Genomic DNA, 24,573 nt, shown 5'->3' on the forward strand with positions numbered 1-24,573 from the left:
TTTCAAGGTCTAGATCCATGGGCATTGGATGTTCATCAGAGATTCCCTTGATATCTGTTATAAGTGTCTGGGTCCCAACCATGATATGGCTAACTGCTTAAAACTATGGTGCATGTCTCCCAGGATTCAGCAGTCTTGTGCCTGGAAGATGTGGGTCTTTAGGAGAACGTTTCAGAGTAAGCTCTGGCATGAGTCAGGACATTGGAGCCTTTCCTTATCATGAAGCAGGACATCCTTGCGCTCTTGCCGAACCAGACCAGGACTCCTTCCCACTCGGTGGGACCACTTTCTGGATCCTCGTCAGGCTTGATGTCGAGCAAGACATAAGTGCTCTGTGCCAGAAGTGGTTTGGAAGAAAATGACTAAGTGGGATTGTCTCAAGGACAGGGCCCTTCAGAGCTAAAGAAGATAAAACCAACACAGGCTGTGTTGGCGCAAGTACCATTATCGAAATTTCTGATCTATTAGTTAAAATTTGTAACCTATCATTAAAATCATCCATTGTACCTGAAGACAGGAGGGTGGCCAATGTAACCCCAATATTTAAAAAAGGCTCCAGGGGCGATCCGGGTAACTATAGACCAGTGAGCCTGACTTCAGTGCTGGGAAAAATAATGGAAACTATTCTCAAGATCAAAATCGTAGAGCATATAGAAAGACATGATTTAATGGGACACAGTCAACATGGATTTACCCAAGGGAAGTCTTGCCTAACAAATCTGCTTCATTTTTTTGAAGGGGTTAATAAACATGTGGATAAAGGTGAACCGGTAGATGTAGTGTATTTGGATTTTCAGAAGGCGTTTGACAAAATCCCTCATGAGAGGCTTCTATGAAAACTAAAAAGTCATGGGATAGGAGGCGATGTCCTTTCGTGGATTACAAACTGGTTAAAAGACAGGAAACAGAGAGTAGGATTAAATGGTCAATTTTCTCAGTGGAAAATGGTAAACAGTGGAGTGCCTCAGGGATCTGTACTTGGACCGGTGCTTTTCAATATATATATATAAATGATCTGGAAAGGAATATGACGAGTGAAGTTATCAAATTTGCGGATGATACAAAATTATTCAGAGTAGTTAAATCACAAGCGGATTGTGATACATTACAGGTGCACCTTGCAAGACTGGAAGATTGGGCATCCAAATGGCAGATGAAATTTAATGTGGACAAGTGCAAGGTGTTGCATATAGGGAAAAATAACCCTTGCTGTAGTTACACGATGTTAAGTTCCATATTAGGAGCTACCACGCAGGAAAAAGATCTAGGCATCATAGTGGATAATACTTTAAAATCGTCGGCTCAGTGTGCTGCAGCAGTCAAAAAAGCAAATAGAATGTTAGGAATTATTAGGAAGGGAATGGTTAACAGAACAGAAAATGTCATAATGCCTCTGTATCGCTCCATGGTGAGACCGCACCTTGAATACTGTGTACAATTCTGGTTGCCGCATCTCAAAAAAGATATAGTTGCGATGGAGAAGGTACAGAGAAGGGCAACCAAAATGATAAAGGGGATGGAACAGCTACCCTATGAGGAAAGGTTGAAGAGGTTAGGGCTGTTCAGCTTGGAGAAGAGACGGCTGAGGGGGGATATGATAGAGGTCTTTAAGATCATGAGAGGTCTTGAACGAGTAGATGTGACTGGGTTATTTACACTTTCGAATAATAGAAGGACTAGGGGGCATTCCATGAAGTTAGCAAGTAACACATTTGAGAATAATCGGAGAAGATTCTTTTTCGCTCAGCGCACGATGGAGCTCTGGAATTTGTTGCCAGAGGAGGTGGTTGGTGTAGCTGGGTTCAGGGGAGGTTTGGATAAGTTCTTGGAGGAGAAGTCCATTAATGGCTATTAATCAATTATACTTAGGGAATAGCCACTGCTATTAATTGCATCAGTAGCATGGGTTCTTCTTAGTGTTTGGGTAATTGCCAGGTTCTTGTGGCCTGGTTTTGGCCTCTGTTGGAAACAGGATGCTGGGCTTGATGGACCCTTGATCTGACCCAGCATGGCAAGTTCTTATGTTCTTATCGTTCATAGTGTGGAAAGTCCCCATAATGCCGACCCATCTGTTCTCCTCTGATCCCAACCCTTCTAGGGCACCGTTGATTGTTTCAGCATGGAGCATCCACTCCAAGGTGCTGTTGGAGCAGAAACCTGAGAGACAGGTGCCAACTACATCTAGGTCTACAGCAACTGTGATTCCATGGAGAAAGGTGTTCAAACAAAGGTTCAAGCGCAGAATCCATTCCAGTCGTTCCAGAGCACCTCCAAGCCTAATCTCTCCTTGCAGCTGAATACTTCACCTCTTTTCCAGCAAAGTGAGGAGGAAACTGTATGGATTTCTGAAGAGGATGTTTCTTCCCTAATTCCAGCCCAGACAGCACATCAGCTAGTAGATCAGCTCACTAAATTGGTGAAGAATATATTTTCCTACTTGACTCATGAAGACAGAAGAGGAGCCTTGGAGCCTCTCCTGTCTAAAATGGTAGAGGTATACCTACAGAAAGTACTTTGGATCATGTGCAGATGATCTTCATTGCACTAGCATTGTCATGACAATTGTGGTTTCCATACCTCCAGTTGTCTGTATAGCCTCCGATTCTATTGGGGACTTCTCCATCCCTCATTACATAGGAGGGGTAAGGACTCTGCTATCCAAATCTTTCCCCTCTGGCCTTAATGGTATGAATGTTGAATAAACAGTAGTTTCCTACCTACTTCACCCGAAGGAGGTGGAAGACATCTTGATCTCTGCCAGAAAGCCTTCAATCAGAAAGTCCTGAGCTTCAAATGGAAAAAAATGTTCATCCTAGTGTCAGAAAGGTCCAAAAGTGGATATAAATGTACTCACACTGAATATCAAAATATCATGAAAAGTGTGAGAGTGGCATATCCAAATAGTGAATTTAATATTCATAAGTTCTTTAAACAAGGTGCTCCAAAAGCAATGAATATTTTCCACATAAACATATATCCTTAAATTGGGTGCTATAAAAGCCTTCAAAGCATTCCAACAGCAGGTTTAAAGCAACTAAGTTGTTTGACACAGCTATATTTTGCCTGCTGGCTTCTTCAGGAGGGACAGAGCTGTAGAACAATCAAAATAGATAAAAAGATAAGAAACCCGAGGGAGGAAGTGATGTAATTTATGGCAACATAGCCCTAAGGCTCCTCTCCTCCTTGGGTTAAATTTGTTGATTATTTTGGCCATTAGACGTATAGTGACGTACCAGGGCAGATCTAAGAGCAAACAGTCTGCAAGTGATGTCTTTTTGCTTGGCCAGGTGAAGGATATTCAATAGTTTCTTCGTGTTTGAAGTAGACACCCTCCCCTTAACAAACCTAGTCTGATCAGTATGAACTAAACTAGGCAATGCTTGTTCCAGGCATATTTGCAGAACTTTAGCCAGTATTTTTATACCTCAATTTAGGAGGGAGGGAGATAGGATGGTAGGAGCCATATTCCCCGGCATCCTTCCCAGGCTTATGCATTAAAACAATATTAGCATCTGCTATTTCTCTTAGGGAGCCCTCTATCCCAGCGGAATTATATATTGGATGTAGAAATTGCGCAACATTGGAAAAATGTTTTTGGGTACCTATCTGGGCCCGGACGTTTCCCTTTAGGCAGTTCAGAAATAGCCATTTGAATTTCCTGCAATGAAATGGGTACCATCAACCCCTCAGCCTTCTCTACCGAGAGCACAGGCATGGCTAATCTCCCAAGAAAACTCTGTATGTCGTCCCTGGAGGCTAAAGGTATATATATTTTTTTAATAGCATAGGAAATATATTAACAAAGCTAGTTGGACACCTTGTACTGGATGGTGACTTTAATCCAGTGAGAGTCCCAGTGATGGATAGTTCACCAGGCTCAGTTTCTTCCCCTCAAATATATCGAGTTAAACTTAAGAATCTTATGGAAACAAGGAACTTGATAGATATATGGCTAAATAGTTTCCCAACATCTAGGAATTATACCTTTTTTTTCCCAAAGCTCATAGGGGCGGATTTTCATACTCCGCGAATAGGCCTACTTTTGTTTGCGCTCCAGGCGCAAACAAAAGTACGCTGGATTTTAGTAGATACGCGCGGAGCCGCGCGTATCTGCTAAAAACCTGGATCGGCGCGCGCAAGGCTATCGATTTTGTATAGCCGGCGTGCGCCGAGCCGCGCAGCCTACCCCCGTTCCCTCCAAGGCCGCTCCGAAATCGGAGCGGCCTTGGAGGGAATCCTCTAACGCCCTCCCCTCCCCTTCCCCTTCCCCTCCATTCCTCTACCTAACCCACCCGCTCGGCCCTGTCTACACCCCCCCCTTACCTTTCTCCGGGGATTTACGCCTCCCGGAGGGAGAAGTAAATCCCTGCGCGCGAGCGGGCCTCCTGTGCGCCGGGCCGCGACCTGGGGGCGGGTACGGAGGGCGCGGCCACGCCCCCGGACCGCCCCGGGTCGTAGCCACGCCCCCGTACCCGCCCCCAAAACGCTGCCGATACGCCCCCGAAACGCCGCGATGACCAGGCCCGCCCCCGACACACCCCCCTCAGAGAACCCCGGGACTTACGCGAGTCCCGGGGCTCTGCGCGCGCCGGTAGGCCTATGTAAAATAGGCTCACCGGCGCGCAGGGCCCTGCTCGCCTAAATCCGCCCGGTTTTGGGCGGATTTAGGCGAGCAGGGCTCTGAAAATCCGCCCCATATTGTATACTCAAGAATTGATTACTTTTTAGTAGGTAAAGATTTAGCTAATAGAGTTCAGAAAGTGAACAAAGATTCTATTACATGGTCCGTATGGATGAATTTGATATTTACAAATTACAACACAGGTTGTAGATTTTTGAGGTTAAATGACACTTTATTGGCAGATAAGACTTCAGTTTAAAATTGGCAGAAATCATTCAAGAATATTTGGAAATTCATAGTTAAGACATAACTTCTCTGGTGATGTGGGATTGCTTGAAGGCATTTGTACTTCGGCATTTGATATGCAGAGCCTCTTTTCTGAAAAAGGAAAGAGAGAAAAATAGTGTGCTAACTATAAATAAAATTAGAGAGTTAGCATACCTTCATAAACAAAATGGTTCAAAAAAGCTTCTACATCAGTTGTCGATGGCTAGAGATGAGCTTCATACCTTGGAACTAAATACCATAGCGCAACATTTAGAGCTAACAAGACAAGCTCATTTTGAAGGAGGAAGTAAAGCGGGTCGCCTTTGTATATATAAATTAAAACAAATCTCCACTCAGAATAATGTGCTTAAGATAAAAAGCAAAACTGGGGCAATATTAACTGCAAACACTGACATTAGAGAAAACTTTCTTCAATTTTATGAGGAATTATATAGGGGCGAAAGCGATTGATGGCTATCTTAAGGATATTTCCTTACCATGCCTGAATGAGGACATTTGTTCGTGGCTGGATAGGGAGATTTCTGTTTTGAAAATAGCTAACAATATAACAAATTTTAAACCTGGTAAATCACCTGGTTTAGATGGCTTTATTACCAAGTTTTATCAGCAATTTGTAACAAGTCTAGCGGGATCACTGGCTAAAATGTTCAATTTTCTTAGGGGAGAGGGACATCTGCTCTCTGGCTTGAACTCAACTGGTAGCTAAACTAGGAGAGACCCAGCGGTTTATGACTCTTATTGCCCAATATTACTTATTAATCTTGACTTAAAAATTTTGGCAAAGATACTGGCTGATCATATGACTAGGATAATGGATCTAGTTATTCATCCTGATCAAGCAGGATTTATAATTGGTAGGATGGTGTCAGATAATGTAAGGAAAATTATTGATGACGTGGTGGGCTAAACAAAATCTAGCATCCTTGTTCAATGTGGTGCATTGGCTGTTTTTGTTTAAAACCATGGAGAAAATGGGATTTGGGGAACTCTTTTCTTACTTGGCTTCAAAAGTTGTATGCATCTCTGCATATATCAAGGTTAATGGGGGATATTCTAACACCTTTTGGATTGGTAGGGGCACTCGACAAGGATGCCCATTGTCACCTCTTCTCTTTGCTATCTTCCTGGAGCCTTTTGTAGTTAGAATAAGGGAAAATTCAAAGATAGTGAGTTTTAATATAGGAGCTGATCGCAGATAACATCTTATTCACAATGATGGACCCTAAGGTTTCCCTAGATAATGTTGTGTAGATGGGGGACTTTAATAAGGTATCAGGTTTTACAATAAATTGTGATAAATCAGAAATACTAAATATTTCTGTGCCTTATTATTTAGAAACTAGCCTGAAGCCTAGATATTCCTTTAAATAGGCCTCTCATAAAATAAAGTATCTAGGGGTCTACTTGGGCAAAATTGAGAAAGACTTGAAAAAATGGGAGAGGTGTTCTATCTTGTGGTTGGGGCATATCGCTGTAGTTAAAATGAATATTCTTCCTTGATTAGGATATTTATTTCAAACTTTACCTATCAGAATCCCAAAGGTAAAGCTTAAATTATGCAAAGAAGAATTTATTACATTTGGATGCATAGACCCCTAGAGTGAAGAAATTTAATGTAACAACATAAACTAAAAGGTGGCTTAAGTGTGCCCAATATTACTTGGTACTTTGAGGAATCTCAGCTTAGACCCATTGTAGATAGAAACAAATAAAAATAAGAAGCAATGGGCTTCGTAAAAGGGGCATGTCAGGGGGCAGTCCTGGGCTGGTCCGGGGGTGTGGCGATGGTTCGGGGGCATGCGGGGGGGGGGGGGGGGGGGCGGTCTCGAGTCCCCCGGCACTGCGGCCTGTGCCGGGGGATGCCGAGGCGGCGCGGGCAAGTTACGCCTGCTTCAAGCAGGCGTAACTTGCACAACAAAAGGTAGGGGGGGGATTTAGGTAGGGCTGGGGGGTGGGGTAGATAGGGGAAGGTGGAGGGACGTGGAGGGAACGGAGGCAGGCTGCCGATTTTGCGCAGCCTTGTGCGCACTGACCCCGGATTTTATAAGATACACGCGGCTACGCGTGTATCTTATAAAATCCGGCGTGCTTTTGTTGGCACCGGTTGCGCCAACAAAAGTGCGCACGTACTGTTTTAAGATCTACCTCAATGGGTGCAAATGGAACAGCATTGGGTAGGTGTCATGCTGTTGAGTGCTATGTTATGGCAGCCCAAACTCACGTGGCATCCTTCTAAAGTCATTGCACCAGCAATACTTAATACCTTAAATATTTGATGGCATTGGTGTGCTGATTTGATTGGTAGCAGGAATTATTTCTATTCCATTGAATTATTCCATAATAGCAACTTCATACCATGCCTCCCACTGGGATCATTTAAAGCTTGGAAATAATATGTAATTACATGGTTAGAAAACATGTGGCAATCAGGCAATTTAACCTTTGACTCCTTGATCGAAAAATTTCAACTACCTAAAGAAGAATATTTGTGTATTTACAAATTTGCCATTTTTAAAAATCCATTGCAATTAATTCCTAGCTGTCTATAGGGAAATCCATATTTAGAATGTTTGTGCTGCAATGCGGACAAGATTAAGAGTGTTATTTCTAAATGGAATCAGAATTTCGTATTTACGGGTAAATCATCTATATCTGCTTCCCTTGTAGAAAACAGTTATAAGGTTTTGTTGTATTGGTATCTCACTCCAGACAAATTAAGTAGACTTTATCCATTGCTGGAGGATATGTGTTGGAGTGGATGCTTATGAAGGGTACATTTTTTTTCATACCTGGAGAGAATGTGAAGTAATTTGAAAATTTTGGAAAGAGGTGGTTTTATTGATTACAGATATTACCACCGTTATAGTGACTTTAAATCCTAAGCATGCTTTTATTAAATATACCAGGAGACAATTATAATAAATATTCAAATATTGGTACAGCGAATGTTACTGGCAGCTCGATGTGAAATAGCTTATTACTAGAGAAAGGGGTTAGCTCCACCTTTATTAGCTGTTGCCCAGCATCTGGATCATGTATATAGGTTGAACAATTTAACACCTATAAAAAGGCATAGGGTAGATAAGTTTGAATCGATATGGGAAGTGTATGTATTGTGGAAACTGATGCCTAATAATATTTCTTTTTCTTGACTCATTTTTCAGATACATGTTTGGTGTCATTGGATCCATGCATACAGTGGTTCATATCTGTTCTCATTATTCTTTTTTCTTTCTTTGCCTCTTCTTTCTCAATTCTGGCAATGAGATAATTATATTTCTAAAGGTTATAGCCTTGTTGTTGCCATTGATGTACATTATATTGTATTTTTAAGTCCGGGTACACAGAAGATGATGAGCTAGTTTTACTTGTATACTTCATAATTGCCTTGAACCCTATATTATGTCTCCAAAGGCCTATAACTACAGCTTTCTTGGGTTGACCATTACATCAGTAATGGTCAACAATACCATCTGCATTTGATTTTGACATATATATTTATATTATATTTGACGTTTTGATATTACTATGGGGGAAGGGGAGGGTCTTTCGGGGAGACATGGGGGATATTTTGTGGCTCTTGATTTAGATTGAGTTAAAGGAATATTTCCTGTATATTGTTGGGTTTATACTATAGGATTGTTTCACTTCAAATTTGTTTGAAACAAGTGTTTGAGTTTCTCTATTGTTATGTCTGAGATTAATGCAATAAAAATTATTTGAAAGAAAAGATAAACCCAAACATAACAGATTATTATAACCAGCACCTAATATCATTAGACAGATGAATCATGAAAAAGACAGAGAAACACGTACCTAGGATATTCTTCAGAGCTTATATGAATAACAGTTAAATGGAGCAGCGCTTCACACAGACATTCAAACATAAGACTACGCTTCCTGAAAGGTAATGAAGTGTCAAAAATTGGCACAAATGAGTCGCATGATATGAGTGCCAATAAGGGAATGAAGAATCAGGTTACAAGTGAACCAAATGAATTAACCAAAAACTGCCACTCAGTATCCAATTGAGTCCAGACGGATACAGAGATTATAGAGTAAAAATCCAGCATTGTTCACCTGTTTGGGACCATGATTGATCACTCCTGTGATTTTTTTTTTTCAGCCAGAATATTAGTTCCACTCAGGGCTTAATATGTAGCAAAAAGGAAGTAGAACTGTGGGATGGGGGGCAGGGCCGAGTATGACCTGTATAAGGGTTCGGGTCTAAAGCTGGGTTTAAACACTTAGCTGAAATCACTATTCATGCTCTTCCTCCTCCTCCTCATTCCAGTGATCTATTCCAAACCCCTAGCTGTCATTCACCAACCACTGCTCAATGTTTGAGAGAGTTCACCCAGCCCTGGACCTGCTGGATAGAATATGGACAGCTGGGGATAGAATACTGGTGGGGGTTGGAGATGAAGGATCACTGGGATAAGGAGGAAAGTAGTGAGAATGGGATCTCTCCTGGGACACTTGTTTGTTCATCTTTGTTCATGAGGAATGTTTCTCTTGCACACTGGACTAAATATTCAGGTACAGTTGTCTCATTTTTAAGGGCTTGGGCTACTGATTAATTTCTTCAGAGTCTTGACTCCAGATCTTGCTCAGCATGTGTGTTAAATTCTATTTGAAACTTTCTTTACTTTCTCTAAAGGCAGCTTATTAGTCTTTGTCTCTTATTTTCTTTTTTGGACTTGCATAACATTTTGTGTTGCATGACCAGTATAATATTTTCAAAGCCTTCAGGGCTTCTGTTTGTGTCCTGTGGACTGTTGAGTTTACCATAGTTATGCCATAAAGTAGTTGATGTAGGATGTGTGACCCAGAGTAGTTCCCACCCTGTTTTCCCTGTATCTTTTGTAAAGGTAATTGTGAGCACGGGATGCTAAACTACTGGTTTTGACATAGCACACTGTTTTAGCTTGTCATTGGGTGCATCTTGCTTCTCGATTATTTTTCTCCTTTGTGCCATTTCTCTTGGAGCATTCCAGTATGTACTCAAATCAGTCCAGATTCCTGGGTTTTGCATTCCTTCCAGTAGATGGAGACACAGTTTCACTGACACTGTACATAACGCGGTGTGCCACCTGCAGCCCCTCAGTATTTCTCTGTCTCCAGCAGATGATAGATGTGCAAAACCTGCAGTCTAGAGAGACAAAAAAAAGAAAAGAAGAGGGTTTCTTGATCCTCCTAAGAGGTTGTGAGGTCCTGGTGGGGCCATCCCCTGGTTTTGAGGTGGAGCCAGGGGGTTGGTAATCCTTTGGTAGTTCAGTCTGGAGGTCTGTGGGGTGGACATCTGGTGGTTCAGAGCTCTCAGCCCTCATGAAACAGCCTGGTGACCCGCTGGCAATTTTGCACATCGAGCCCAGGAGGAGCAGGGAAATATTCCTTGATATTGTTTTCCTGTGCTGCTTGTTAAAGTTATTTAAAAAAAAAAAAAAAAAAGTTCTTTATTTTTGCTTGTGCTGTTGCCGCGGCAGTGTGCAGTCGCTCGGGTGTACAGGGCTGGTGTCCGATGGATCATCCAGCAGGAAGAAATGCAGGTAAGGTCTCCCGAGGCTCACAGTGCTGTTAGTGAGGTGCGTGACTCTGGACCACGCAGTTGGGGTAATGGAGCACGGCAGTGCATGCCGTGCCTGCTGGAGCTCATGTTTGCGCCTGAATAGGCAAGACTTGTATTCCAGGTGTGTTTCAGGTAGGGAAGACTCATTGGCTGTGCCCCCCTCTCAGACTAGGGCTGTTCCTTCAGCGTGGACAGCCAGGCCGGCCCAGGGGAGGAGTTCTTGCAGCACAAGAATGGCGGCCATGTTGGTTTCTGCCATGCAGCTGACTGCTTTACTGGCTGGGTGTTCACCTCTGTGACTGTCTCTGGCGGTGGCAGATGCAGGGATGGACTGGGGGGGATTCAGATAGTGAAGATTTCCCTCTGGATCATGTAGACTCCAATGGAGTTGTCATGTTGAGATCCTTTTCTGCATATTTCAGAGTTGGGGGTGTCGTTACGTATGGTGCCCTCTTTTCTACCTAAGGTGGTTTTAGCGTTCCATATTAATTAGACTGTGGAACTTCCTGCCTTTCGAGCCTCATGCTAGAGAACTTAGGCTCTTGGATGTGAGACAGGCATTGTTAAAGAACATAGAAATAATGGCAGAAAGGACCAAATCATCCATCCAGTCTGCCCAGCAAGCCTACAGCAGCATCTGTTGCGCTGTGCAGGATACCCCATGCTCATCAGCCTTCCAGACCACAAAAGCCAGCGTTGGTTGCTGCCTGAATCCAATTCCCCATTATGCTTTGCTGTTGAGGCAGAAAGCAATGCTGGAGCTGCATCAAAGCATCAGGCTTATTGGCTAAGGGTAGCAACTTCCGCATCAGCAAGTCACCCCCATACTCATTTGTTTCCCCAGACAGTAAAGTTCGGAGCCCTCATTGGTTGCTGTTCAAATCCAATTCCTCTTTTCCCCCTGCCATTGAAGCAAAGAGCCATGATGGAGCTGCATCAAGAGTATGAAGGCTTATTGGTAAGGGTAATAACCGCTGAACCAGCAAGCTACCCCTATGCATTCTTTTCTTCATTTCCATGCTCTAGCCTTTAGGTATCCACAGTGTTTATCAAATGCCCCTTTGAGTTCTTTCAATTTTCGTCTTCACCACCTCCTCCAGAAGGGCATTTAAGGCATCCACCAACCTCTCAGTGAAGAAATATTTCCTGACATTGGTTCTGAGTCATCCTCCCTGGTGTTCATTTCATGACCTCTAGTTCTACTGATTTCTTTCCAACTGAAAAGGTTTGTTGAATGTGTATCACTAAAACCTTTCAGGTATCTAAAGGTCTGTATCATATCTCCCCTGTACCTCCTCTCTTCCAGGGTATACATATTCAGATCCTTCAGCCTGTCCTCATAGGTCTTCTCATGCAGAACCCACACCATTTTGGTCGCTCTTCTTGAGATATTGACTCCAGAATTGAACATAGTACTCTAAATGAGGCCTCACCAAGGACATGTACAAGGGTATTAGCACCTCCTTTTTCTTACTGGTTATTCCTCTTTCTATACAGCCCAGCATTCTTCTGGCGTTAGCTATCGCCTTGTTACATTAATTCGCCATCTTCAGATCTCCACACACTATTACCCCAAGATTCCCTCTCTTGGTCTGTGCACATCTAATTTTCACCCCCCTATTATATACATCTCTTTTGGATTACCGCACCCCAGATGCATGACTCTGCACTTCTTGGCATTGAATCCCAGCTGCCAAATCTTCAACCACTCTTCCAGCTTTCTTAAATCCCTTTTCATTCTCTCTACTCCTTCAGACATGTTCACTCTATTGCAGATCTTAGTATCATCCACAAATAGACAAATTTTACCTTCTGTACCTTCCACAATATTTCTCACAAAGATATTGAACAGAACCAGTCCCAAAACCAAACCCTGTGGCACTCCACTTTAACATGGTTTTCTCTGCAGAATAGGTTCCATTTCCATTACACTCTGTCTCCTATCAATCAACCCATTTGTAATCCATGCCACCACCTTGGCACTCACTCCAAGCTTCTCATTTTATTCAGAAGTCTCCTGTGTGGGGCCATAGCAAAAGCTTTGCTGAAATCCAAGTGGATCACATCGAACATTCTTCCTTGATCCAATTCTTTAGTCACCCAACCAAAACAATCAATCAGATTTGTCTGGCAGGACCTCCCCCTGGTGAATCCATGCTGCCTTGGATCCAGCAACCACACCAGTTTGTACATAGTTCATTATCCTTTCCTTCAGCATCTCCATTAATGTTCCCACCACTGAGTTGAGGCTAACCTGTTTGTAGTTTCCGGCCTCCTCTCTGTTTCCACTCTTGTGAAGCGGGACCACCACCGCTCTTCTCTAATCCCACAGCACCACTCCTGTTTCCAGGGATCTATTAAACAAGCCCTTCAGCGGACCCACCAGCACATCTCTGAGCTCTCTCAGTATCCTGGGGTGTATCTCATCCAGCACAATGGTCTTGTCCACTTTCAGTTTGCCTAGTTCCCCCCATACATTCTCTTCTTTAAATGGAGTTTTGTCTATTCCATGCCCATCTACGGTTTTATTGACCAGAAACGGTCCTCCTCCAGGGTCGTGTTTAGTGAATACCGAACGGAAGTATTTGTTTAATATTTCTGTCATTTCTTTGTCACTCTCTACCCATTGCTCTTTGTCACCTTTCAGTTTCACTATACCATTTCTGACCTCCTTTATTTCACTCATATATCTGAAAAATGGTTTGTCTCCTCGCTTTACTTCTTTGGCCATCCTTTCTTCCGCTTGACATTTTGCTTTCCTTATTTCTTTTTTGGTGTCCCTCAGTTTTGACAGATATTCTTCCCTGTTCTCTTTTTTTTTTTTTTGATCCTTTAAACTTCTTGAATGCTATTCTTTTTGCCTTTATTTTTTCAGCCACTTCCTTAGAGAACTAGATCGGTTTCTTTTTCCTCTTATTCTTGTTTACTTTTCTAACATATCAATTTGTTGCCTTTGCAATAGATCCTTTTAACTTGGCCCACTGTTGGTGAACCTCACCTATTTTCTCCCAGTCTTCCAGTTCTTCCTCCAGGTATGTCCCCATTTTAACAAAATCCATATTTTTGAAATTCAAAACTTGGGTCTTTGTGTAACTTCTCTGTGTCCTATTTGCAAAATCAAACCACACTGTCTGGTGATCACTTGTGATCAGGTGAGCCTCTACTCGAATATTAGAGACATTACCACCATTACTGGCTAATTTTAAAAGGAGCAAACGTGTGCCAATAAACATGTGTATTGGTGCGTGAGCGGCGATATGCTGCGATTTTATATCGTGCGCATGAGTATGCGCGTGTTATTTAAAATCCCCCTGCCGTGCGAATGTGTGTGTGCATAATCTTAAGAGGCAGCTGAAGTAAATGCCCTGTGCATATTTCCACTAGGGCTTTAGTGAATTTATGCGCATATGCAGGCGGATTTTAAAACATGCTCGTGTGAGGGAAAAAACTATTTTTCCAATTAGTCCACTAGCTGATATTGAGGTCTTCAAGACCCCTCTGGTTCTTCATCTTGTAAGCCCCCCATTTGATCCCAAACCTTCACATTGTGCTAAAATCTCTAGACTTGCTCCTCATCAGGACCTGCAGCAAAGTTATGTGGATAACACATAGACACACGCCATGGTCAGCTTTTTTAAAATTTGGAGCTACGCATATAAGTTTAAGCCCCAGCCCAGATTGCCCATGCCCCACCTCTTATTCTTGACGCGTGCATGGGTACATATGTGTGTACTTCGCGGAGTCTTAAAATTCGCATTGCTTGCGTGCGGCCCACATATGTGGCTGTGTTTGCACAAGCAACACTTTTAAAACCTACCTCTCAGTGAGCACCAGATCAAGTATTGCACCCTCTCTTATGGGTTCCATTATTTGTTTTAGCAGAGCTCCTTGAAGGGCATTCACTATCTTTCTACTTCTTACAGATTCCACAGAAGGGATACTCCATATCCTGCAGATTAAAATCTCTAATGAGCAACACTTTGCCCTTCTTTCCCACCTTTTGGATATCTTCAATGAGATCACTGTCTAGTTTCTCTGAGTCTGTGGCTTGTAGATCACACCAGTTAAAAGGAAGCCACATGTCTAATCTCTTTCCTTAGATTTTGGAAATCTTTCTGTACTTTATAGACAGTTTCTAGCAAGGTCATTGGTTCCTAGATGGATGATAACATTGATAACACAGGTCTTATTTTCTTTTAATAATTGCGTTCACCACCTGGTTTGCATTTCTGAGGATCCTGGAAGGCATTTAACAGTTGTGTCCCCATCAAAATGAATTCCCAAATTGGTTCCTCTGATTGAATCTCCCAGCAGAAACCGCTTTCTTTTATGACATTTGATCATGTTGAAGGGTTCCTGGGTGCACTGGGTGACTGCTTCCCTTTCAGACCTCATTTCATATTCTGTTACTTGGACTTCTTCATTCTCCAGTGCAGAAAATGTATTATCTAAGGGTAACAATGGGAGAGTGGGTGTCTCTTCATCACAGGCCTTATTCTACCAGAATCCACTGTAATCCAATTTTTCCTGGGATTCTGAATCCTGGGTGTCAGACATCTCTGTGGGGGTGGATACTCAGGATGCTTCAAAGTTAGGGAGAATGGGTCTCTTAGTCACAGGTCTTGTTCTACTGGAGCCCACTGTAAACCATTTATACCTGGGTTTCTGAATCCTCTATGAGTTGAGAGAGAGATTCTGGAAGCTGCAAGGAAGGGGAAGTTATTTGAATCTTGTATAATATCTTTCAGGTGCATTAGCTCCTTATTCATGGCAGACAGCCGAAGGCAAATTAGACAACCCTTAATTCTCTAAATGATAGCACTGAATAAAGGACATTTTTGCTAATAGTGACTAATAAACTAGTTGAGAGACTGGAACTTCAGGCCTATATTAATCAATTATCCTAGGTCCTTAGAAGAAATATTTAACAAGGAAACTCTCTAGGGGTGGGAGGGACTAAACACCAGAGATAAAGCAAATAATACTGAGAATGTACACAATAAAAAGTTAGAACATATTAGACTTAGCCAAAGCAGGAGACCACGAGCAGTGCTGGAACCAGGTGAGCTGTCCTAGAATTTTGTGTAACTGAATTTTAGTAATGCTTAACTTAATTACCCCTCACTGTGCAACTGATTATACCACACCCAGAATTCTAGTACAGTGATGGCCAACCTTTTGAGCTCAGTGTGTCAAAACTCATAAAAAAACCGAGCATAACTTGGGTGATGTGTCACTTCTAGAAAAATCCATAATTTTGTGATATTTGTAGCTCTAATCAATAACAAGTTATAATTTTAATATATGTACTGTATTTATTAATAAAGCAAAAACAAATAATTCTTTACCTTACCTGCTTAGTGACTTTTTTGTTGCTGAATTTCATTGGCTAAATCTTCAATTGAAGGCTGGTATTTCATACACTTCAAGCCCAAGCAAGCGTTACAAACTTCATCTGTCAGTCTGTTCTTTTATTGGCTCCCATTCATTTTCACACCACTCCCTCCCCATCCCCCAGGCATGCACACATTCATTCTCACACACACAGACCCCCAGGCAGGCACCCATGCATTCACACACATACACCCCCAGGCAGAGTCCCATTCATACACATGCACACACTAAAGGCAGACCCCCCTCTCTTTTGCCAGCAATCTCGGAACCTCTCTCATTCCTCTGCTGCCACTGTCACTGCTGCCACATGGCTATTGGGGAGGTGCCGATTGCTGCTACTGACACTGAAGCCCATTCTGCTGCCTCCTCTGTGCAGGCCCCGTGGGCTTCCACTTTCTCCATGCTGATCTCGTACATTGTGAGATCCATAGAGAAAGTGTTATTCTTGCACATTCCCAAAGATTACATGTGCCAATCACTAAAAAGTAATTTTTTTTTTTGCCTTTGCTGTCTGATCTTAGTTTTCTAATTGGTTGGTCACAGGCTTTTTTTTCCCACCTTCCCTTTCTTATATTTTTGCCAATTCCTTTTATATTGTGTTTTTTTCTGTTTCTTTTCTCTCCATCTTCTTCCCTCAAACACACAGGTTCTCATTCTCACATACATTTCTCTTTCTCACACACACACAGGCTCTCACTGGCACATGCTCTCTCTCATACAATCATTCATACACACAGGCTCTCACTGGCACATGCTCTCTTTCTCTCACACACACACAGAGGCTCTCACATGCTGCCTCTGCAAACATTCAGGTCTTCACTCCCACACACAGTCTCTCAGCTCATCTCAAACACGCACAAATGCACACTGTACAGACCCTCAGCCTCTCTCTCACCTCTGGGCCTCCTCTTCGCGGGTCGCCGCAGGATGGGCTCTGCAGCGGCCCTGATCTTCTCGGGCCGCGGCAGCCCTGCTACTGGGCCTCTTCCTCTTCTCGGGCCGCTGCGACTTGGAATTTGCGGCAGCCCGTAAATGCAAATGCTGCTCCTCTTCTACACGCACTGATGCTTCACCTCCTTCCTGCCCACGCGGCTCCGGCAATGTTTACTTCCGGGGCCGCACAGGCAGGAAGGAGGAGGAGCATCAGCGCGTTTAAATGCGATCTTTGTCTTGAGCCTCATCGCTGCGCCGCATGAGCCTCCCTGCGCCCGGGGGCATTGGTGGAGGGGTCCGGAGGGTAGGGGGATACTAAAAAAACAAATTTTAAAGGGTCGGCGCAGCTGAAAAAGAAAAGGCTCGGTGCAGCCGATAAAAAAAAAAAAAACCAAAACAAATTCCCGATAGTCCTTGAAACGCTGCGCGTGTCAGCAAAAACATCTCAGCGTGTCACCTCTGACACGCGTGTCATAGGTTAGCCATCACTGGTCTAGTAGGTAGAGTCCCATGTTCCTCTTTTTAAAAACACAAAGGGTTTTCAAAAAAAATGACTAGCAAAATACATTACCACAACACACCAGACAGATAATAAAACCTGCAGAAATAGGATTACTGTCTATTGGAGAACTTTTTTTTATTATTCAGCCACATACAAGACAGAAGTAGAACAATATAATTAAGCAATGTCTATTAGGAAACTATAATCCTGCCCACCACAAGAACCGATTCTACACAATAGCAAACAATATTGGGAATATACACAATAAAAAGTTAGATTAAATTAGACTTAGCCATAGACTTAGCCAAAGCAGGAGACCACCTTTTTGTTCACTGGAATGGTCTAAGAAAGGGGTGTCAAGCTTCCAAAGCTACAATTGCATGCTGGCTTAGAGGCGATTGGTTCAACGTATATTTCTAAAGGTTGACCAGTGATTGAAGGCTCACTCGACAAGTTCTCAGGCAGCCTCTTGGGCTGAGACTCAGCTAGTTTCTCCACAGCAGATCTGCAGGGCGGCTACTTGGAAGTCACACACTTTTTTGCCAGACACTCGCCTGGATGTCTCAGCTCTGGCACCCTTGAGATTTGGTGAGTGTTCTGCGAGCGGGACTCCCGGGTTCTCACCCGCTTTAGGGGTGCTTAGCTACAACTGAGGAGTCTGGACTGATCTAGGTACGTATTGGAAAGGAAAATTGGTTCTTACCTACTAATTTTCGTTCCTGTAGTAACCACAGATCAATCCAGGAACACAACCATTATAGTGGGGGAGAGTTATCTGCTTGTTCTCATGGTTTCTAGGATTACAGAGTAGATTTCCACACTGTTATGTTTTCCTAAGTTTCTGGGATGAGTTTTCCAGTTGGTTTCAGCATCACCATCCTCCTGTTTGTTGGGGGGCAGCGGCGGGTGCAAGGATTACTGTAAAAAAAAAAATAAAAAAAAAATTATGGCGGTTGGGTACAGGTCAATATTGAGGGACTGCAGGTGGCACACTGGATTATATACAGCGTCAGTGAAACTTTCTCTGTCTCCATCTGCTGGCAGGGAGGCAAAACTCAGGAGTCTGGACTGATCTGTCGTACTACAGGAACGAAAATTAGCAGTTAATCAATTTTTCTTTGAGTGTTTGGGTTAATTGGATTAAAGGGACAGATAGTCATCTCTGTTCAATTATTATATTACCTTTCTATGTATACAAAGGCATTTCTCCTTTCTTTTCTCATGATTTATGTGGGAATATGGACCTCTAACAGACCCCTTTTTCTTTGTATTGTAATGGGTGATTTGAGATTGAAGGTGTTCTCACCCAATGTACAGAGTGTGGCACCACAATAAAGAAGAAAATAATTCTTCAGTTTTGCAAAAGAAGCAGCTCAAATTTGCTGTAATACAGGAAACCTACCTCATGGATCAGGGGTATTGAAAACTTAAATCTGATTGAGTGGGGCAGGCAATCTTTCTTCCTATAACTCTGAAAAGTAGAGGAGTTAGTAACTTATGAAATAAGATACAATCAGTAAAACACTGTGAGATCCGGAGGGCCAGTGAATTGCACTAGGGCAGGGGTCAGGAACCTTTTTGGCTGAGAGAGCCATAAACGCCACATATTTTAAAATTTAATTCCATGAGAGCCATACAATATGTTTAAAACTAAATACAAGTAAATGTGTGCATTTTATGTAAGATCACATTTTTAAAGTACAATAAGTCTCTGAAAATATTACACCAGGCCTTAAGACACCAATACATCTCCTATTAGGAAAACGGACCAAGTCAGGCTGCTATAGTGTCGTACACAGAAACTACACGCCAGCAGAAAACCTCACCTGAATCACGTGCTGACCCTCACCTAACATAGAATAAAGAGACCAAAACGCATAACTAGAAGCATGCAGAAAAAACTGAATTGGAAACTGCAACAAGCCAGAGTCTCTGTATGCAGTATAACAAAGGAAAAAAGAAACATCACCCATCCTTATAAAACAAATCAAGAAATATAAAATCATCAGCAGTAAAACTGTACTAACAAAAAGAACATATTTCGAAACAGCTGATGAGTGGAATATCCAATAATGAAAAACTCATATAAAACATTTCCAGATACCAACAAAATATTTCAAAATAGCAGACACAAAGACCCAGTAATGAAAAATAATAAGGATACAAAAAAATTTTTGCTCTGCATACCTGGGAACGTTTGATATCCAGGTGTTCTGAGATTGTTCTGAATTAGCAGGAGGTGGGGTGGTTTGCTTGGAACTTTCTCCTCTCTGTCACATACCAGCGCTCTCTCTCACACTGGCTCTCAATGACACACCTATACACACATGCTCTCAGTACTCACATATACACATGTTTTTTTTCTCTCACTTATATAGGCTCTTAATTACACATTTACACACATGCTGTCTATCTTTTCACGCTTACACACACACACACAGGCTTTCAATCACATGCTTACAAACATGTCCTCTCTTTCTCTCATTTACACTCAGGCTCTCAATCACATACTCACATGCTCCCTCACCTAAATCAGCTCTCAATCACACACAGACACACATGGTCTCTCTCTTACTTATGCACACAGGCTCTTAATCATACATACACATGATTTCTCTCACACACAAAGGATCTCAATCATACACACATACTCTTTCACACAAACAGGTTTTCAATCACAAACTTACACATACAGGTTCCCAATGGTAAACTTACATTCATGCTATCTCTCTCACAGGCAGGCTCTCAATCATAGACATACTCTTTCACATATACAGGCTCTCAATCATTCACATACATGCAATCTCTCACTCACACACACAGGATCTCAAACACACATGCTTGCTCGCTCAGGATCTCAAACACACATGCTTGCTCCCCCATCCCGGGAACTCGCAGCAGCCTCCTCCCAACGCTAACCTCCTTCATTTTCAGCCCTCGCGGAGGCGGAGTCCCATCGGCCGCGGTTGAAGCTCTTCATTTTCCTCCGAGCCGCGCTGCAGTCTTCTTTTCGTCGCACACGCACCCGATGCTCACCACTTCCTCTTCTGGGCCGCGGCGGGGGGTGGGGGCGGGAAGAAGAGAGCACGCCGGTGCCGCTGACTTCAGCTGTCCTGCCGCGTTCCGCCCGGGCTGACAGCATTTTAAGCCCGGGCGGAGGAGGACCGGGGAGCAGCTGGGTCAGCGGGGGACTGGAAAGTGTGGCGACACTTGTCTGCGAGCCAGATGCAGCCCTCAAAAGAGCCATATCTGGCTCGCGAGCCATGGGTTCCCGACCCCTGCACTAGGGTGTGAATTGTTTTCCACTAGCTTTGTACTAGCAAACCTATGTGGACCTAATGTGGGACAGTCTTCTTTCTTCGCTCAGCTGGAGGTTTGCTGGGACAAGGTATCAACCTGCCTTTGCTGCTGGGTGGTGACTGAACCTCCTGCATTGATCTGTGCAGAGATGGTCATCAGAGGTTTCTCATAGCCTAAAGCTCATTTCTTAGCATAGTTGATAGGACATCTTGAGGAGTCAAAACCCCTTGGAGAGATTTCACTTATTATTCTGCATGCTTTAATTCTTATAGCAGAATGTATTATTTCCTGTGCTCACTTATACTAATAGATACAATTAAATTGCATGATATATTGACCATATCACTGCCACCCATCTTGGTGCTGTTTTCCCTTATCAGTGTGCCTCCTGCAGGAATTTTTGAAGGCTTAATCTGTCTCTGCTGAGGAGAGAGGAATTCAAAACTCTTTGGAGGAAGTAACATTAGATTTTCATCATCATTATCCTCTGAATGAATATTCCCCAATCTTGTTGTGGGAAACCTTTAAAGTACTACTTAGAGGTCACATTATTGCCTTAAATTCTTTTTATTGCAAAAATTGAATACAGTATAATGCAGGGCAGTCTGTTAACACTTCCTGATGCTCCACTGAGTAGAAATATGCACACACAAATAGCTTTTTCCTCCCCTGCCCCCAACAACAGAAGAAAACTCTACCCTACTTCCCCACCCTAAGAAAACCCCTGTCACTGTAAATAAGACATAAGATATGCCATACTGGGTTAGACCAAGGGTCCATCAAGCCCAGTCTCCTGTTTCCAACAGTGGCCAATCCAAGTCACAAGTACCTGGCAAGTACCCAAACATTAGATAGATCACAAACTACTATCACTTATTAATTACCATCATGACAGTTTATGGATTTATCCTCTAGGAACCTATCCAAACCTTTTTAAAACCCACTTACACTAACTGCTTTAACCACATCCTCTGTCATTGAATTCCAGAGAACATAAGAAATTGCTATACTGGGTCAGACCAAGGGTCCATCAAGCCCAGCATCCTGTTTCCAGCTGTGGCTAATCCAGGCTACAAGTACCTGGCAAGTACCCAAAAACTAAGTATATCCCACGCTACTGATGCTAGTAACAGGAGTGGCTATTTTCTAAGTCAACTTGATTAATAGCAGGTAATGGACTTCTCCTCCAAGAACTTATCCAAATCTTTTTTAAACCCAGCTACCCTAACTGCACTAACCACATCCCCTGACAACAAATACCAGAGTTTAATTGTGCGTTGAGTGAAAAAGAATTTTCTCCGATTAGTTTTAAATGTGCTACATGCTAACTTCATGGAGTGCCTCAAGATATGCCTCTTGACATCCAAGGTCCAAAACAGGTGATATTCATCCGCAGAGCTTAACTATCTATCACCTATAGAAATTATGAAACATTATTCATGATCTCACTTCTAACTGTGTGGTAAAAATTGTAGGTATAGTTCCCAGATGCACAAAAAATCCTCAGTCTTTTTTAAAATGTCCATTTTTTTCCTATATACTTCTTGAAGGGACACATCTGATGAAGTTGGTTCCTCCACTACGTTAATGGTTGGAGGGTCCTCAGCAAGCCAATATTGTAGAATGGATTTTTTTGCCAAAAGGAGCTTTATGGATCCACAACCTAGTAAATTTATTCCTAATTGTAACACCAAGCAAACTATCAAAAAGAATAACGTTGACACTGAAATGCAATAGCGCCCTAGACATAGAAACATAGAAATGACGGCAGAAGAAGACCAAATGGCCCATCCAGTCTGCCCAGCAAGCTTTCACACTTATTTTTTTTTCTCATACTTATCTGTTACTCTTGGCCCTTATTAGTAACTTTTTGGTCCTAGTTACCTTCCACCCCCACCATTGATGTAGAGAGCAGTGCTGGAGCTGCATCTAAGTGAAGTATCTAGCTTAATTGGTTAGGGGTAGTAACTGCCGCAATAAGCAAGCTACTCCCCACGCTTATTTGTTTACCAAGCCTGTCCAATTCAGTCCTTGTTGGTTGTTGTCTGAATATAAATCCTCTTTTCTTTATTCCCCCTGCCATTGAAGCAGTAAGCTGCGCTGGATATGTATTCCAAGTGAAGTATCAGGCTTAATTGAATCGGGGTAGTAACCGCCGTAACAAGCAAGCTACACCCATACTTATTTGTTTACCCAGACTATGTAATTCAGTCCTTGTTGGTTGTTGCCTGAATATAAATCCTCTTTTCCTCTTTCCCCCTGCCATTGAAGCATTATTGCTTATGCCTGTCATCTTGAAAAGATTAGAAAGCAGAAACAACTTGAACTAGATGCCAGAATTAAAGGCCTAGAAGCTGAGCACAAGCTTCTAGGTTCACCTGAAATTTTCACTACTGTATACAAACATTTATTTATATGGTGACAAAGCAGGGAAACTCCTGGCTCAATTAATCAAAATTAAAAAAGAGGCAATGTGCCTTTGTGGGTAAAATTAAGCAAGCCTCTGGCAAAGTTACTTTTTTTTTTTTTTTCTGGCCAGCATTTCAGAGGCCCTTAAACACTATTACAAATATTGTACTTCACAGTGCACACTAGCTCTAAGTTACAGATACAGGCATTTTTGGACAGAGTGCAGATGCCAATCATTAGCAATCAACAAAAGCAGGGATTGGAAGCTTCAATTTGTACACAAGAGCTTTACTGTGCTATTATGAATCTTCATTGGGTAAAAGCCCTGGTCCTAATGGATATCAAGTTGAATAGTATGAGGTTCTTTCCTTTGCTTTCACTTGGAGGGGATGTATAAATGTTTTGTTTTTCCTTTTTTGCCTGACATTACTCTATGTGCATAATGCATGAACTCCATCTGATTATGGGGGTCATTTTCCAAGGAGTTACCGCAGGAGATAATTCTGCAAATCGCGCTAACAGCCGTTAACGCGATTTGCGAATGCAAATTTTTAATTTTGTATTCAGGGGGCAGAGCATATGTTAAGTAGGAAAGAGTTATCGTGTGCCGCGAAACAGCCGCAGTGTTAGCGCGGCTCCTAACGCGGCCAATAGCTACATCTCTTTCATTTGCGGTACATTGTGCGCTAGAGGCCGGTAAAGGTTTATCGCGGTTCATGATGTTTCCGGACAGCCTGTTTCAGTGTGCTGCAGGCTGAGAGAGAGAGAGAGAGACTGACTTGCTATAGTGCCTCTTCCCTAGACAGGTATTTGTATCCCTATGGGAGGCCCACCTAGTAACTCGAGGTGGGGATTAGGTATGAGTGTAGGGGGTTGGGGGCCACTTTGACATTCAACATGAGACGTACGAACAGAACAGTGGTCTCTTGTGAAGATTTGATGGCCTTCGGAGTGAGGAAACTCACTCCAAGATGAGATTTGGACAATGTTCTCTCCACCTAGCTTGTTGTTGCCCAGGTAGAGTGTCCATCAAGCTAGGTGGAGAGAACATTGCCCAAATCTCATCTTGGAGTGAGTTTCCTCACTCCGAAAGCCATCAAATCTTCACAAGAGACCACTGTTCTGTTCGTACGTCTCATGTTGAATGTCAAAGTGGCCCCCAACCCCCTACACTCATACCTAATCCCCACCTCGAGTTACTAGGTGGGCCTCCCATAGGGATACAAATACCTGTCTAGGGAAGAGGCACTATAGCAAGTCTCTCTCTCTCTCTCCCCCCCCTCCCTCCATCCATCGTGAACCGCGATATATACTTGCAATGTAGCCCAAATTGGGTTAATAGCGCTAAGAGCGTGTTGCATAGCTGTTATCGCAATTTGCGATACCTTATGCTAATAAGCATGTGTAACACCCCTTTTTGGTATCGCATGCGATACCGTGCGATATTGGAAAATGAGGCCCTATGTGACATATGGGGTATGAGGAAACAAGCCTTAGTAAATCTAGTTAATTATTAGTTAAAGTAGGAGAGTTGAGAAGGCTGCTGCCTAGACAACA

General features: G+C 42.8%; 1 protein-coding gene and 1 long non-coding RNA gene across 4 annotated transcripts in view; one reads left to right on the forward strand and one right to left on the reverse strand.

The window, feature by feature from the left end:
- LOC115097963 (E3 ubiquitin-protein ligase Itchy) overlaps nt 1-24,573 on the forward strand; it is a 278,895-nt gene that overhangs the window by 92,616 nt on the left and 161,706 nt on the right. Inside the window, exon 1 of one of the 3 annotated variants that reach the window (XM_029614173.1) lies at nt 8,701-8,816. The exons of the other annotated variants lie outside the window; for them this stretch is intronic. The gene's annotated coding sequence lies outside the window, so the exon portion shown is untranslated. Of the gene's footprint in view, nt 1-8,700; nt 8,817-24,573 lie in introns of those variants that run through there. 3 annotated transcript variants of the gene reach the window in all.
- Nucleotides 4,854-24,573, reverse strand: part of LOC115097965 — a 184,210-nt gene continuing 164,490 nt past the window's right edge. The window contains exons 3-4 of the long non-coding RNA XR_003858376.1: nt 18,011-18,225; nt 4,854-4,999 (exon numbers count right to left, since the gene is read on the reverse strand). This is a non-coding gene — a long non-coding RNA (uncharacterized LOC115097965). The remainder of the gene's footprint in view (nt 5,000-18,010; nt 18,226-24,573) is intronic.

The sequence above is a fragment of the Rhinatrema bivittatum genome, chromosome 8 (genome assembly GCF_901001135.1).
Source record: "Rhinatrema bivittatum chromosome 8, aRhiBiv1.1, whole genome shotgun sequence".
In the NCBI taxonomy this organism is placed as follows: domain Eukaryota; kingdom Metazoa; phylum Chordata; class Amphibia; order Gymnophiona; family Rhinatrematidae; genus Rhinatrema; species Rhinatrema bivittatum.